General features: G+C 49.6%; 1 protein-coding gene across 1 annotated transcript in view; it reads right to left on the bottom strand.

Annotated features, from left to right (window-relative positions):
* The window catches only part of KLHL25 (kelch like family member 25), a 30463-nt gene extending 15801 nt beyond the window's left edge, over positions 1 to 14662 (bottom strand). The window contains exon 1 of the mRNA XM_053581743.1: positions 14517 to 14662. The gene's annotated coding sequence lies outside the window, so the exon portion shown is untranslated. The remainder of the gene's footprint in view (positions 1 to 14516) is intronic.
* Positions 14663 to 15138: the final 476 nt, after the last annotated feature.

Below are 15138 nucleotides of genomic sequence, written 5' to 3'. Positions count from 1 at the left end.
CTAATCTGTCCACCCATATTTTTGAATTTTTATCCAGGGAACAAATAATGTCTTTGTTTCTGTTAAATTGCTGAATTCTCTTGAGATAGATTCTTTGGAGAATGACAGACTTTTTTTTTTTATACACAGTCCCACTTTGTTACCCTGGCTGAAGTATAGTGGCATCATCATAACTCACTGCAGCCTTGAACTTCTGAGCTCACGTGATCCCTTCCTGAGTAGCTGGGACTACAGGTACCTGCCCACCATGCCTGGATAATTTTCCTATTATTTGTAGAGATGGAGTCTCGCTCTTGCTCAGGCTGGTCGTGAACTCCTGACCTCAGGGGATCATCCAGCCTCAGCCTCCCAGAGTGCTAGGATTACAGGCACGAGACTCTGCAGTCAGCTGAATGACAGATTTTTGATGCCATATGGTCCTAAAAGTTGTTTACCAGGTAAGCCACCCGCCAAACTGTGCTTAAGTCACAAAGAGGCTTCTTCCTTCAGCTGAGACAGGGTGGGCACAGCACCTCCAGACCCATCAGGGCAGATGGCACGTGCCGTCTGGCTTCAACCTGCCACATCCTGCTCCCCCTCAGCATGGGGACTGCCCCACCACCTCTAGCCCCCAGAGCTGGGATTATCTGCAGGCCCAGCTGTTGCTCCAGACAGCAGCAGGACCAGTGAAATGGACACCACAGCTATCACCGCAGAGGGGGCAAAGCACTCAGGCTCACCCATCTGGTGAAGTGACTCATTTCCTTTCACTTATCCAGATCGAGCCAGAGAGAAAAGCAAAAAGGGGCAGAGAGTGCGGCTCCCTTCAAGGCCAATGTTGCATCCTCTGGAGGCTTCTCTCCCGCAGGACGGCCTGGCCCTGTCCAAGGGTCTGGAGGGAGGCCGTCTCACTCCTGTCTGGTCCCACAGATGGAGCCGTTAAAAGCACTCTGGCCTAGATATCACTTTCAATGAGCCACCTGGAGTCATAGTCCTGGACGAATGTGAACATGCAGAGATAGAGCAAGAAAAACAAACAAACAAACAAAAAATAGCAGAGCAAGGGGCCATTTATCCGTAGGGGATTTCTTTCTCCCTATTCTCCAGAAGCTTTGTTCTTCTCCAGGCCATCAGTGTTGGGTGTCGAATCAGAATGAAAATGTCCTGAATTCCTAAAGCCCAAGACACAGCCCCTTTTCTCACCATAGGGACCAGAAGGGAGAGTGTGGCCAGGACAACCTCTTTGGACAACTGGGTGACATCATACAAAGTGACAAATGCACGTGCCCTGTGCCGCAGCGTTGCAACTCCTAGGAATTTGCCTTTAGTCATGTCTGCACACGAGCAAGGCTGTCCACTGCAAAAGGCTGGAAATAGCCCCAGTATTCATGAATAAGAGACCCAGTTAGGTAAACTCTAGCATGGTCACAGAGCCAACCAGGTCAAAAAATTGAGTGCTCAAGTCAAATCTATCAAGTATAGAACATAAATGTCTTAACACAATAATCAAGTAAATGAGGCGAAAGCTATGTTAGTTTGATGTAAGCACTCCAAATTATATATTAAAAAAACAACACATTGTACACCACATATGCATAAATGTATTCATAATCTATGTGTATATGACTTAAAAAAAAAATTGAGTGCTGGGTGGCATCTGTGGCTCCAAGGAGTAGGGTGCTAGTCCCAGATGCCAGAGGTGGGGGGTTCAAACTCAGCCCGGGCCAAAACTGCAAAAAAAAAAAAAAATTAAGTGCTTTCTTCTAGTAAACTATCACTCTACTGCCAAAACAAAAACAAAAACAAAAAAACAAAACAAACATTAAGCACTGGCTTTATGTGCTAAAATGAGAAGAGCTGTGTATAAGATGTTGTCTTTGACAGATGTTAAAAACCAGACTACCAGCAAGACCCTGTCTCTAACACTAGCTGTGGTGCCAGCTCCTCGGGAGGCTGATGCTAGAGGATTGCTTAAGCCCAACAGTTTGACGTTGCTGTGAGCTATAATGCCATGACACTCTACCCAGGGTGACAAAGTCTGTCTCCAAAACAAACAAACCCCGAACTACCATTCACACACACACACATTATGGACACACACTCACTGGCGTCTGCACAAACTCTCTCTGGCAGTCTGTGTAAGCAATTGGTTGATAATAGCTTCTATGGGTAGGAAAACAGGGGAGATTCCATTCTCACTGCACACCCCCTTGGACCCATTTAGCTCTGTGTCCAATGTAGCGTTCTCTGTCCTGCCCCTTGCTCTAGGTGGCCCTGCGTGCAGGAGCTTTATGTGCATTCTTTTTTTTTTTTGGTTTTTGGCCAGGGCTAGGTTTGAACCCACCACCTCTGGCATATGGGACCGGCGCCCTACTCCTTGAGCCACAGGCGCCGCCTTTATGTGCATTCTTTTACTTGATCCTTTCAACCTCTCTTCAAGGTCTCAGTGTCCTGATTGTACAGAGGGGCAAACTGGAGCTCTGAGAAGATAAGTAATGTGCACACATGCTCAGTTTGGTTGGAGCCACGATCCAAATCTGTCTCACTCCAAAGTTCCTGCTTAACTGGCAAAATGTGGGCTATTGTGAAGCAGCGGCATGCTCTGTCGCCACCTCAACTTCTTAAGATAAATGTTTGAAGTTAAGAGATAGCCCTTACCCTGATTTGGTCATTATACAATGTACACAGGTGACAAAATACAATATGAACCCTAAAAATATGTGCGTGACTGAACAGGAGATAGACACTACAAACAGAAAACACGCGATTTCCCCAGCCTCTCGCTGCCATGTGTCAAACCTACGCCTGCCCTCCAGGTCTCAGGAGAGGAGGCAACGCATGGAGATGTGCCTCCCTACCTGGCCCTGCCTCACTGTGGGGCACAGGGGGCAGAAGGCCAGAGGACACAGACCGGGCTGTCCTCCGGCACCTGCTTTCCTTCCCACCTGAGAACGCTGACACTCACCTGGGACCACTGGCCAGCTGGCACTCCCACCTCTGGGATGTGACACCTATGCCGGGTACTCATAGGCTCAGTGCCCTGATTTCTTTATTTGTAAAATGGGTGTGAAATAATTATGCTAATCTATTAAACTTTTTTTTTTGGCCGGGGCTGGGTTTGAACCCACCAACTCCGGCACATGAGGCTGGCGCCCCACTCACTGAGCCACAGGCACCACCCAGCATTTTTTTTTTTTTTTTTTTTTAGTAGGGACAGAGTGTCACTCTATGGCCCTCAGTAGAGTGCTGTGGTGTCACACAGCTCACAGCAACCTCCTACTCTTGGGCTTAGGCAATTCTCTTGCCCCAGCCTCCCAAGTAGCTGGGACCACAGGCGCCCGCTACAACGCCCAGCTATTTTTTTGTTTTAGTTCCCCTGGGGCTGGGTTTGAACCCACCACCCTCAGTACATGGGGCTGGCACCCCACCCACTGAGCCACAGGCGCCGCCCTAATTATGTTAATCTAAAGAATAACTGAAGGAGTAAAGGGGAAAATGGGTACACAGAGGTAGACATGGGGCCTAACACCCAGCTCCCATTTTGGGGGGTGTACTTTGAGTAGTACAGCTAGCTTCAAACTGTTTAGTCTCAGGATCTTTCTATAATTAAAAAATGATGAAAGACCCTGAGGAGCTTTTGTACCATATTCAAAATTAAAATGGAGAAAAAAGTTGAAATGTTAATTTAAAATAACAAAACCATCACTTGTTAAAATAAGTTACTTTTCATAAATCAACTTCTCAAGATAAATTTTTGAGGTTAAGAGATATACATACCTCTTACCCTGATTCGGTCATTATACAACATACACAGGTGGCAAAATATAATATGAACCCTAAAGATATGTACAACTATTATATATCAATAAAAAAATTTAAGGAATTTTGCTAAAAAATTAATTCTTAAAAAAAATGTTTTTACTGAGTATAGTTGCTGGATTTTCATATCTGCGCCTGAATTCAATCCATTGAGCTGTCTTGGGTTACTTACAAAATATGAAGAAAATCCAGCCTTATACAGATAGATGGTTGAAAAAGGAAGGGAATTTTGTTTTGAGATAATCACACTACACTAAGGCTGACAAGTGGCAGTTTGTTACAGGTTAGTGGCAATGTAGAATCTGAGCCCCTATCAATGAACTTTTGTACTCCATGGCGTTCCCATCCGCTGTCCTGTCCTGAGCTTTGAATGGACTGTTTACCCAGGCGTGATTCTGCAACATCGGGCATCAGTCATTTGGAAAACATTGGTTCACTGAGTTATGCACACAAGAGAGAATGAGTGAAGAAAGCAAATAATGTTTTAGTATTACCATGAAAATAGTTGTGACCTTATGGACGCTGAGGGAATTTCAGGGATGTCCCAGACCACACTTTGAGAATACTGGGAGAGCAGAACCTCCTTATCCTCCACATTAATCAGGCTTTCTTTTAAAAACTCAGAGAAAAAGAAACTTCTATATGAAGCGTGGGGCTCTGGATGGAGATCCCCGCCCCCACCCCCGCCCCCGCAGCACTGCTCTGTAGGCATCCTGAGTCTACTGCTAGAGGAGGTGGCTGACACAGCCTGACTCCCCTCTAAGAACTTGACCCTGCTCTGCTCTCCCCTCCATTATCAGAAACCTCCCTCTTGCCTCCAAAATAACAGCCCTTGGTGGTTTGCAGTGGGCAGGCCCTCCAGCAGCAAAGCACAGGGGCCATGCCTGGGCTGCTGCACTTGGGCTTCCCAGTTGATAATTCTTGGTCTCTTGAAATTACATATTTACGTGTATTTATAGCAAATACATGGGCGCCCATAAATAGCCACTCATTTGTGTACATATTTTTAGCATATCAGTCAGCCACCAAGTTCCAGTGTGTCTTCCTTCATGGGACCCTTGCATTGAGACCTTCCTAGTCTTGCCCCTACCACTGAGACTGGGTTACGACCAGGCCACGGTCCCTCATCTCTTCCCACATCATCAACCTGATGCCAAATGGATAGCTACTGACTATTTGATTGGTGAACCACCCCTGCTCAAAAGCCTTCCATATGGTGTTGACATCCAAGCCTTGCTCATCTGTTTTCCTTACCAGCTTTGCCCCCATCTAAGGTCCCCTCCCTCTTACTACTTACTCAGGCTCATTCTGGGCTTTCTAGATCTCCCTCCTCAAATTCACCCTGTTCGATACCACCCCTGCCCTCCATAACCATTCTCATTTCGCAACTGCACCCCTCTGAACTCCACGAGTGTCAGGCCTGTAGAGGGCCTTGTTCATAGTAGATGCTCAGAATGTGAATGCAGTGAGTAACGTCTGAGACCTCCTGATGTGCTGGGCCCCACGCCATGCACGAAGGATATGATGTGCATAAAATCAAACTTTCATCTTTTCTCCTAGAATGGCATTCTTTTTTGTTGAGACACAGTCTTACTCTGTCACCCTGAGTAGAGTACCGCGGCATCATCATAGTTCATGGCAATCTCAAACTCTTGGGCTCAAGTGATCTTCTTGCCTCAGCCTCCCAAGTAGGTGGGACTACAGGCACCTGCCACCATGCCTGTTTTGTTGTTGTTGTTGTTTTAGTAGAGATGGGGTCTTGCTCTTGCTCAGGCTGGTCTTGAACACCCAGGTTCAAGGGATGAGCTCAAGTGATCCTCCCACCTCAGCCTCCCGCTGTACCCTTATCTATAAAAGATTAACAACTCCTTGAGGACAGCATTCTATGTCACTTTTGCTGTCTTCAGCTGATTAGATGCTTAATAAAAATTACTGAATGGAAAGTAGATGAGCCACAATATGTATTAGAATAAGGATCAAAATCATCCAGAGATCTGTTAGACCCATGTGAAAGGTCCCCGATGTCTTTTATACTATTTTCAGTATAACCAACATGTTTCAGACTGAACTGTTTTAAATGCCAAGTAGGAAAGAGCACCCTCAGCCCTGTTCTGGATGATGTTCCATAATCACACAAATCAAACCGGAGATGCTAATCTTGAGCAGCATAACGGGGAGCTTAGGTGTTAAAAGAGTCCCTGGTTTCAAATCCCAGAACTGCCATTTCTACCTGTAAGATTGGCCCAAGATACTTAAATTCTCTGAGCCTTAGTTTTTCTCATCTGGAAAATGGGTATGCAAATATTTGTCCCTACCTCAGGGTACTGTCTTGAGAAATAAATAAAATACATGGAAAGAGCTTAACACAGCAGGGCACATAAAATTCACTCAGTTCCCCAGAGCTGCAGTTACTAGTGTTACTGCTGTTGTCGCAGCCCCTGGGAGTAAAGTACCCTGATCTCCACCCATGGTCTTCTATGATCACATTACCCTCCCTAACAAAGATGTATTTAATGTTTGCTACATATGTAATTCATGATGTTATTAATCAGTCGACCTTAAAAAAGGTTGATTATCTGGGTGGGTCTGACCTAATCAATGAGCCCAGGTAAAAGCAGTTTTCTCTGGTTGGTCACAGAAGTGGAAGTAAGAGATTTGAAGCAAGAAAGAATTTGATGTACTGTTGCAGGTTTGAAGAGGAAGGAGCCTCAGGGGTAAGGCCAGGAAACAGGGACCTCAGTCCTATATCCACAAGGAACTTGATTCTGCCAACAGCCTGAAAGAGCTGGGAAGCAAATTCTTCCCTAGAGCCTCAACATAGGAGTTGAGTCCAGCTGACGCCTTGATTTTGAACACCTGAGACCCTAAGCCAAGAACCCAGTAGAGAGAGCTCAAACTTCCAGCCTAGAGAATGACGTACTAATAAACGGGTATTGTTTAAGCCACCAAGCTTGTGCGGATTTGTTATGCAGCAGTAGAAACTAATAATTCTGGTTTCTAGCCATAATGCATAGATATTAAAAACACAGCACTTGCTCATCTAAAAGGTTTGGGGACAACTCACCCTTTCTGCGTTTCTTCACTTACTATATGGTTCTTGAGAGCAGGGACTGTCTTATTATCTCTACATCTTGGCACTTAGCAGAGTGGGTGGCATAAAGTAGGTTCTCAATTATATCACTGAACAAAGCTTCAAATTCTTGGGTGGTTAGGAACTACACGGCTTACAGCTTCACAGTCGCACAACCAGCCTATTACAAAGCATTTGGGTACAATTATGTGGACAGAACCCAGCAAAGTTCTCCTTTTTTGCCTAGAGGAAACTCCAGACACTGGAAGTGGTTCAGGAGAATCTACCTGGGAACCAGGGTAGGTGTGTGTCCACGTGCAAATACGTCTTGCTTTACACAGCAAGCAACTGTTGGGCAGTGGCCCTTGCTTGGTGTGAGGCAGCCTCCCAGGGCTCAGCCAACTGGTCAAACCCTGACATTTTGCTTGTAATTGCGTCTTCCAGTAAAAAGTCCTAGTTGGAGTGGTAAAAATAGCAACAGCAACTTCCTGCAACAGATATGCCAGTTGATGGTGGTGCCTGAAAGGAAACCTGGCGACCTCACTCTGAGGGAACTGCCTTCAAGCTGTGCCCCAGATGGTGGAGGGGATAGAGGCCTTGCAAGGGCAGCCCACCCTAGGCCAAGCCACTCAAAACCAGCTCTGGAGTGAGAAGCTTTCATCAGTCACTTCCATAATGAAACACCCATCTCCCAGAATCAGGGGTTGTCTAATAAATGCAAAATTTGCTTTTGGAGAGGGCTCCTTCCCATTCCCTTCTCCAGCTTACTAGCCCAGGCACAAGAGCAGAAGGTCTCCTACCATGGCCCTGGGGGTCCCGCTGTCTCCTGGGTTACTCTGCTTCCTCCACCTACACTGGCCCAGAGGCTGTTCCAACCAGGCCAGACTGGTAGGGAGAATAGGAGTGGGGGGGGGTGGGGAGCTTAGTGCTGAATCATCACAGGGCAGCGGGGCATCACAGTCAACCTGGATGCTCTTCCCAAAGGGTGGGGCCAGCCCAACTGGGGAGAAACCAGGGAGCCCGGCTAACATGTCTGGGGGCACCTGAACCCAGGCCTCCAGCAGGCTTCCCAGTCACAGGGCCTGAGTTTCCCCCTCCCCCAGAGAGTCTGCCTTTCTTTCTTCCTCACTCGCCACAGCTTTCCCCCTTCAAGTCCAGTGGCCCTTTTGGTAAATCTTTTGCTTGCTTAAAAGCTCCTATTACAGGAAAACAGACACAGAATCCCAAAGTAGTAAACAATGGAATTTCACAAAGTTCTTGCAATTGCAGCTTTTGGCCTCTACCAACAGGTAACCATGGTCCAGCGTGGTGGCTGACACCGCTTTCTGGGCCTCTTTGTGGACTCACTAGGGCCCATTTCTTCACTCCTGCAGATGAGATAGGAGGCTGGACCTGCAGGCCAGGCCTCCGTGAGAAGCACTCACGCCAGCCTGACCTCTCTCTGAGGACAGATGAGGTCCTCTGCATTCTGGCACCTCAGGCAGATGCCACCCAACCAAAGTCACCTCCACTCCTCGTATGCAAAGCCAGCCCGGCTGCTCCCCTGCATACACTGGCTGTTTAGAAACATTACATTTCACTCAAATGTTCCAGATATTTGGCTTTCCCTAGTAAAACCCATGTCTCCTCGTGTCTGTAGAGCTTTTCAGCATAAAATGAAGTTTCAGGAATGTTTTCCCATGCCCAACACACACAGCCTAGCAGGGGGCAGGGCAGGGATTAAAGAGCCTCACTTCACAGATGAGCACCATGGCCAGGAGCTCCGCTGAGTCCCCAGCCGAGGTCAGGAGACCAATAAGAGGCAGAACCAGAGCTTGCTAAGCCTTGATCTTTTGGAAAAACAAAAGTGAACAGAACTAAAAGAGAAGGCCTGAATAAACCAGCTCACTTTTTTTGAGGAATAACGAGACCTCCCCCAACCACATCACATTAGCTAAAACTAAAAACAATCAAATACTGATGAGGACGAAGTGACATGGGGACACACACGCTACTGCTGGGAGCATATACTAAGGCGCCACTGGTTGTATGGGGGAAAATGAGGTTCAGGCCCAGGTCTTTCATTAGGAGACAATGACAGGAAGTGGAGTCTGGCCACCATGTAGATATTATGTCACTGTGGAAGGGGCAAGCGCTTGCCCTCAGCTATATGACAGAAGTTGTAGAGTACTGCGTACGATCCAAATTCTGTAAAAACAAAATCTACACATACACAGGCGGACAGGCAGGGCACGCACAAACCGTGGACAGATCCCAGGGAAGAGGAGGCGGACTCACACACTGGGCCCCATTTCTCCTCCATCTTTCACTTAAAAAGGGAATCTGTTGTATTATTTAAAGAAAACAATAAAACAGCTTAAAAGGGCAACGTCTCCCTCTGAGAGCCCTCGCACTAGCTGAGTCCTCGCCTGGCAGGACCCCCGGCACCACCTCCCATCCCGGGCCTTCATCTCAGTGGGCCCGCCCCTTGCTGGGTCCTTCTTCCCACACCTCCCTGTCTGCTTCCCCTACAGCCGTGTGTCTGTTCTATCTGTTGTCTGCCTGCCCCAGCAGAGTGCAGGCTTCAGGATTGGGAGGGGGGACCTTGTCTTATTTTCTGCTGAATCCCAGAATCTAGCAGAGAAGTGATGGCAAAAATATTCATGGAACACATTTGGAATAAGGAGACTAACACCAATCCAGGTCCTCACCTCGGCCACAAGGACGCTGCGGCAGACTCTGGGTATACTCACCACTGGCACCCTACTGTGGTGCCATAACCCCAAGTGGCTGCCTGCTCCCATAGAGGGACCCTCTGTGACCCTGACTTTCTTTCCCCAGTTTCTAGTACAGAACAAGCCACTCAGAAAGCTGTAAGCAAATGTCTGTTGCAAGAATGGTGCTAGATACCTTTCTTCCCCAGATTTCCAGGGCCATGAACAACACAGGTTAAAGGATTCACTCACTACAAAGGTCTCACAAGCTGGGTTGCAGCAGAACTTGAACTCTGGACACCAGGTGGAATTGCTTTCTAGAAGAAGAGTTTCTCTCTCGGCTCTCACCCTTGCTCAGACAAATCAGCCTGACCAACAATGAACCTGGCTGACAGCCTGTCTTAGGGTTTGAATATGCAAAGTTTGTCTTTATCTTAATTAGGAAATTAATTCTGTTCAGCATTAGATCGATCTGTGGTTAGCCCAATGGAAGCAGGGAGAAAATAAGGCTTTTGTCTCTATCCTATCTTGGCGCCCTACTCTTGACCTCACAGCTGACAGGTGAAGGCATTACTCTGGCAGACGTGGGTGGAGAGTGACACCCAGGTGAGTGTGGTCCCCGTGGGAGGAGTGATCCAACTGGTCTTACAGGCAACTCCTTGGCACAGCTGGTACTCAGTTACCTCCTCTTATGATCCCTCTTGCTCCTCAGAGCTCTTGGTCCATCTCTCTGCCAGGAGATGGCCCTGGCTCTGTGTCCAGGGAACATCCCATAGGTGAGGTCTCACTCCATCTGTTACAGAGGTGGGTCACCTTGGGGGCTCCCACAGCTGCTGACCGGTTCCCTGCCTGGAACCTAGGAGAGTGGCCTTAGAGAAGGGTCACCCACATTGAGGGTCTTTCTTCACATTGAGGCCCCCAACTCTAAGGTGGTGGGCAGGGGCAGGAAGCTGAGCAGGGCTTGAGGGAGGAGGTCCTATGCCTTTGGGAGTCACTGAAAAACGTGACTCAGTCTTCATTCACTGTGAAAGGAAAAGAAACAGGGAGCTCGTCTACTTCATCCCTCCCATTCCACAGGTAGAAACATCAGGGTCCAGAAAGTAACTTGTCCAAAGCCACACGTCAGAGGCAGCACTGGAGCCAGAAGCCCACTCCTGACTTCTAACCGAGCTTCTCTGCACTCTACCAGCTGCTTCTCAAACTCTTTCTGCTCATCAGGGTTAAGTCAATAGTTCAGGCCTTACTTATAAAACTACTTAACATCAGAGCTTGTGAGAACCTTTGAAATTTTACAGTAAAACATTTCATAGAAGCATTATACAGAAAAGCACACACCCACTTTACAGATGAGCAAACTGAGGCCCAAAGAGGTAAGGAGACCTCTACAGAGTCACACAGCCAGGCAGGGCAGAGCAAGACTCTGATGCTCTGCTTAAGTGCTCTGCCACCTCATTCCAGGTCTGAGGGCTCTGACTATGGGAAGGGGAAGAAGTGGAGCTGGCTTCCAGCAAGGAGGTGGGCTAGGTGAGCCTCATACAGACTCTGTACCCAAGCCAGGATTAGAAGACCACTGTGGGGGAAAAGAATGGCTGGGAAGATTTTTTTATGTATTTGCAGAAAATATGATGCAATGTCTCAACTAAATTAACTTTTGAAACCACAGAGCTGCTGCTTTAAAAAACAGGTCAATAAGCCACTACACCTACCCTTAATCACCCAGTAGGGCACTGACACAGGGCCTGGAAGGAAAAGTTTAGTAGTGAGAAGGAGCAGAGCTGAGGACGAGGGCGGGGGCAGGGTTGGTGGCGGCATCTGGACACTAGGGAGAGGGCTGTAAGTCAGTGGTAGAATAACATACACCCAGGCCCAATTCTGCATCCAGAGGACAAGGCAAAGGGAAAGGGGTGCCCAGTGCCTATCTAGTGCCAGGTACCAATTTAGGGGATTCTACAGTACAGCAGTTATCTTCACAATATCCTACAAAAGGATATTGTGGCTCAATGAAATTAAGGGACTTGGTCATAGACCCATAAAGGGTTGGAACCCCGGAAATGTTCCAAAGCCCATGTTCTTTATGTGTTGAAAGGACTTAATAAAGAGCCCTTCCCATCCCTAACTCTGTCCGCTTAATACCCACTGCACTGCCTCCCCAGCTCCCCAAAGCCCATGAAGGAACTGGAGGCAGCCTGGCAAGATGATGGCTTGAAGCTGACAGTACCAGCTCCTGCTACCTTTAGAACTGGTGTGAGCACAGTGCTGTATGCTGCGCAGGGCATGAGGTGCTCTAGGAAGGGGCTGGAACTGGCTGTGGAGGCTGGGCTGAGTTCCAGCACCTGGGCACAGATATGGGTGGCTGAGTCCTGCTGGGGTGCTGTGACCGGCAGCTGTGGATGCTTAAGTTGTCCTTCCTCCCCTCTCTCCCCACACCTCTGCCTTCCCATTTGTCCCAATTAAGTGTTTCCTGACTGAGAAAATGCTTCAATAGCCCAGGATGGCTGAAGCAATTAAATTATGAAATTTACCACATTAGATGAAAACCAGCATCTTAATTAGCCAATTCATTTGTGTCTGGCCACTCTGTTTTCTTTCGCCAGCTCTGCCCACCCTGGCCAGGCCATGCTCACGCTGCCTGCTGGTACAGGGGGACTAAGGGCTCAGGCAGTGAATGCACTTTGGGACAGTGGGGTGGGTTCTCCCAGAACCCTCTGAGAAGAGAGGCTACATCCAGAAGCCACCCAGCTTCCTGCAAACACCCTGAGCTGCTAGGTGTTTGCCGGCCAGAACACTCTCCCACCTGCCTTCTCCCCAGACCCCACCTGCACCTGTTTTGAGGTGGGCAGTGAATTGGCCTCTGGGAGAAGCATGGGTGGGAGGCGGGAGAAAAGGAATCTGGGCTGTGGCATGCCTTTCCCATCTTTAGTTGAGGTGTCTTCCCTACTAAAGACTTGACCTCCTGTGTTCCCTCAGTTCCCCTTGCTCCCTTTATTACTCTGCACACTATGATGTGTCAGGGTCCCAACTCACATGTCAGCATCCCCTCATCTAGGGGCTCCCTAAAGGCAGGGTCCCCAGCACCTAACCCAGAGCCTGACATACACCAGGCAGTCAGTTAAGTCTGTTCAAACAATGAATGAATGAATTAATATATTGGCGACAAACCATCCGCTATATAATACTCTCACTCATCCTACCCTGCCCCTTCCCGCCCCCCAGCAGTGAAAGATGAGAAGAAACAAGCCTGCTTTCACTGGATAATTTCTCTCTTCTTGATCTCCTTTCCTTACATTGGGTGCTAGGGGGTTTAAGGCACTATAAAGGGGCCTGGGGCTGCAGAAGCTGCCTCCGCCATGGAGCCTACAACTTGCCCACAGCTCTTCTCTCTGCACCACACACATAAATCCAGAAACCCAGGATGACGGTCTTTTCCATTTCTCTCTAAGCTTCCATTTAACAACCACCTTAGAGTCACTACTTGACAAATGACTCAAATCAAAATAGCTGCCGAGCCTGCCTCAGCTCCCATGTTCACAGGCAAAGCCTGTGGGTTCAAGGGCATCTGGTTTTAGAAGGACCAGGTGGGAAAGACTTGTATCCTACTCTTCCCCAAGCCTCAAAGCAAGCCTCACCAGCACGGCAGGAATGCTGACAGCCCCTAGGCCCCACCTATGCATGGGGAGACTGAGGTTGCATCCCAAAGGGCTGGGCCCCAAGTCACAGTCACCAGAGTCTGGTTCACAGCAAGAATGTGGAGTCCTTGCCTCCTTGTGCCACCTGCAACTTCCATCCCCACCCCCGCTGCACCACCAGTGTGAAATCAAAGGCCCAGACAACCTGCCTTTCTCTGCCCTGACAGCACTGAGAGTCGAAGCTCAGTCAGTCTTCTCCATGGTCAAAGACATGGTCACCAGGGCTCAGCAGGACCCAAGAGCAAGGGCCTGGGTCTGCCTCCCACCCACAGTTCCCTGGGTTAGATCGCTATAGAGATTTTCCTTTGTTCAAAGGCAATAGGAATGCACTTTGGGGTCTTTGGAACAGCAGCATAAAAATGTGTCTGGTGTCTCTGGAGGCAAAATCCCCCCAAAGAAAAGCTTCGAAAGCAACTATAAAGAAGAAAAGCAGGTTGAAGGCGTAACAACGTGGGGTAGGTCCTGGAACAAGGGCGAGAGGGGGGAAGAGAAGAGTCAGGCTGGACACTTGGCCCGGACCTGCCAGGTTGGCTTCCACCCAAGAGGGCAGGTGGATACGACTCTAGGAGTGACTATCAACAGTTCTCTAAACACAAACCAGCGGCTCCGTCGGGCGGGAAGTAAACGGTTTGGTCCGGGGCAAAGGGGCGGCAGACTTCGGGGCCGGGCCCGTGAGGACATTTCCCTTGTTAAATCCCTCGGCCCTGGCCCTGCACCAGGCAGGCAGCCATCTGGCCCTTGGTGAGCGGGGACTTCCCTTGGTCGGAGAGCGGAGCTTCGTCGCTCACACCCTCAAAGACGAGCAGCCTCCTCTTTCCAGGATCAATAGTAATTTTTTAAAAAGAGAGTCTGCGGACTCAATGAATCAACCACTCCCAGGGGAATGAGTAGCAGCTCCCGAGCGAAACATCCATTTGCAAAACAATTCATTCCCTTGCCCAGAGCTCTTAGCAAATACCCTCGCCGGGTCCTCAGGCACGGACGAGGCGGGAGGAGCCGAGGTTGGGGAGGGGTGACCCAGGCCCCCACCATTGTCCCCGAGCTCAGAGTCCCCGAACCCCGCAGGAGCCTGGGCGGGCTCCGAGGACCCCAGCCTCGCTGCGTTCCTCCCGGGACACGCGGCCCTACGGAGGCTCACTCTACTGGGGGCTCCAAGAGCAAGGTCCCGACCCGGGGTGGGGGGATGGTGACAAGTCCCCAACGCCGGTGGCCGGGGACGCGGGCGCTAGCCGGCCCCGACGGCGCTCCCTGCCCGACCCAGGTACTTACCGCTCGGGGCGCTGCCGCCCGGGCCCACCGCTGCGCTCGGAGACTTCTGGCCGCTCGGCTGAGCCCTGCAGCCCAAAACACCACCGCCACCCCAACCGGAGGAGCCACCACAGCCCAAATCCCGCTCCCGCTGCGGTGCCGCCGAGGCGCCGCCAACAAACTAGTTTCTCTGGCCTTCCCGCCCCGCCTCCCGGTCAGAGGCGCAACAGCCAATCAGAGGTGGTGCCTCTGTGACGGATGGGCTTCCGAACCCGTAGTGCGGCTGCAGAAGGAGAAAGGGGAGGGAGCCCAGACCGCGCCGGTACCGCGGGGGACGGGGCGGGGAGAGGAAAGGACTGCCACCAGATCCTTAAAGGGACAGGCGCTTGCCTGTCCCGCGGCCCAAGTTTGGGAACTCAATGGGGGGACGTTCTGAAGCTTTCCGAAAGAGAGCTTTGTGGGTTGTATATGCTTCTTACTTCTGTTCCGGATCACACTGTAGGCCTCTTTGGACTCTGTGGAGCCACAATTTAAGTTGCTGGAGGGATAAAGAAACCCTTTCTTTCTTTCTTTTTTTTTTTTTGTAGAGACAGAGTCTCACTGTACCGCCCTCAGGTAGAGTGCCGTGGCGTCACACGGCTCA

This window comes from Nycticebus coucang, chromosome 2 (assembly GCF_027406575.1).
Source record: "Nycticebus coucang isolate mNycCou1 chromosome 2, mNycCou1.pri, whole genome shotgun sequence".
NCBI lineage: Eukaryota > Metazoa > Chordata > Mammalia > Primates > Lorisidae > Nycticebus > Nycticebus coucang.
Note: the sequence above shows the minus strand (reverse complement) of the source record. Positions and strands in the feature narration are given on the sequence as shown.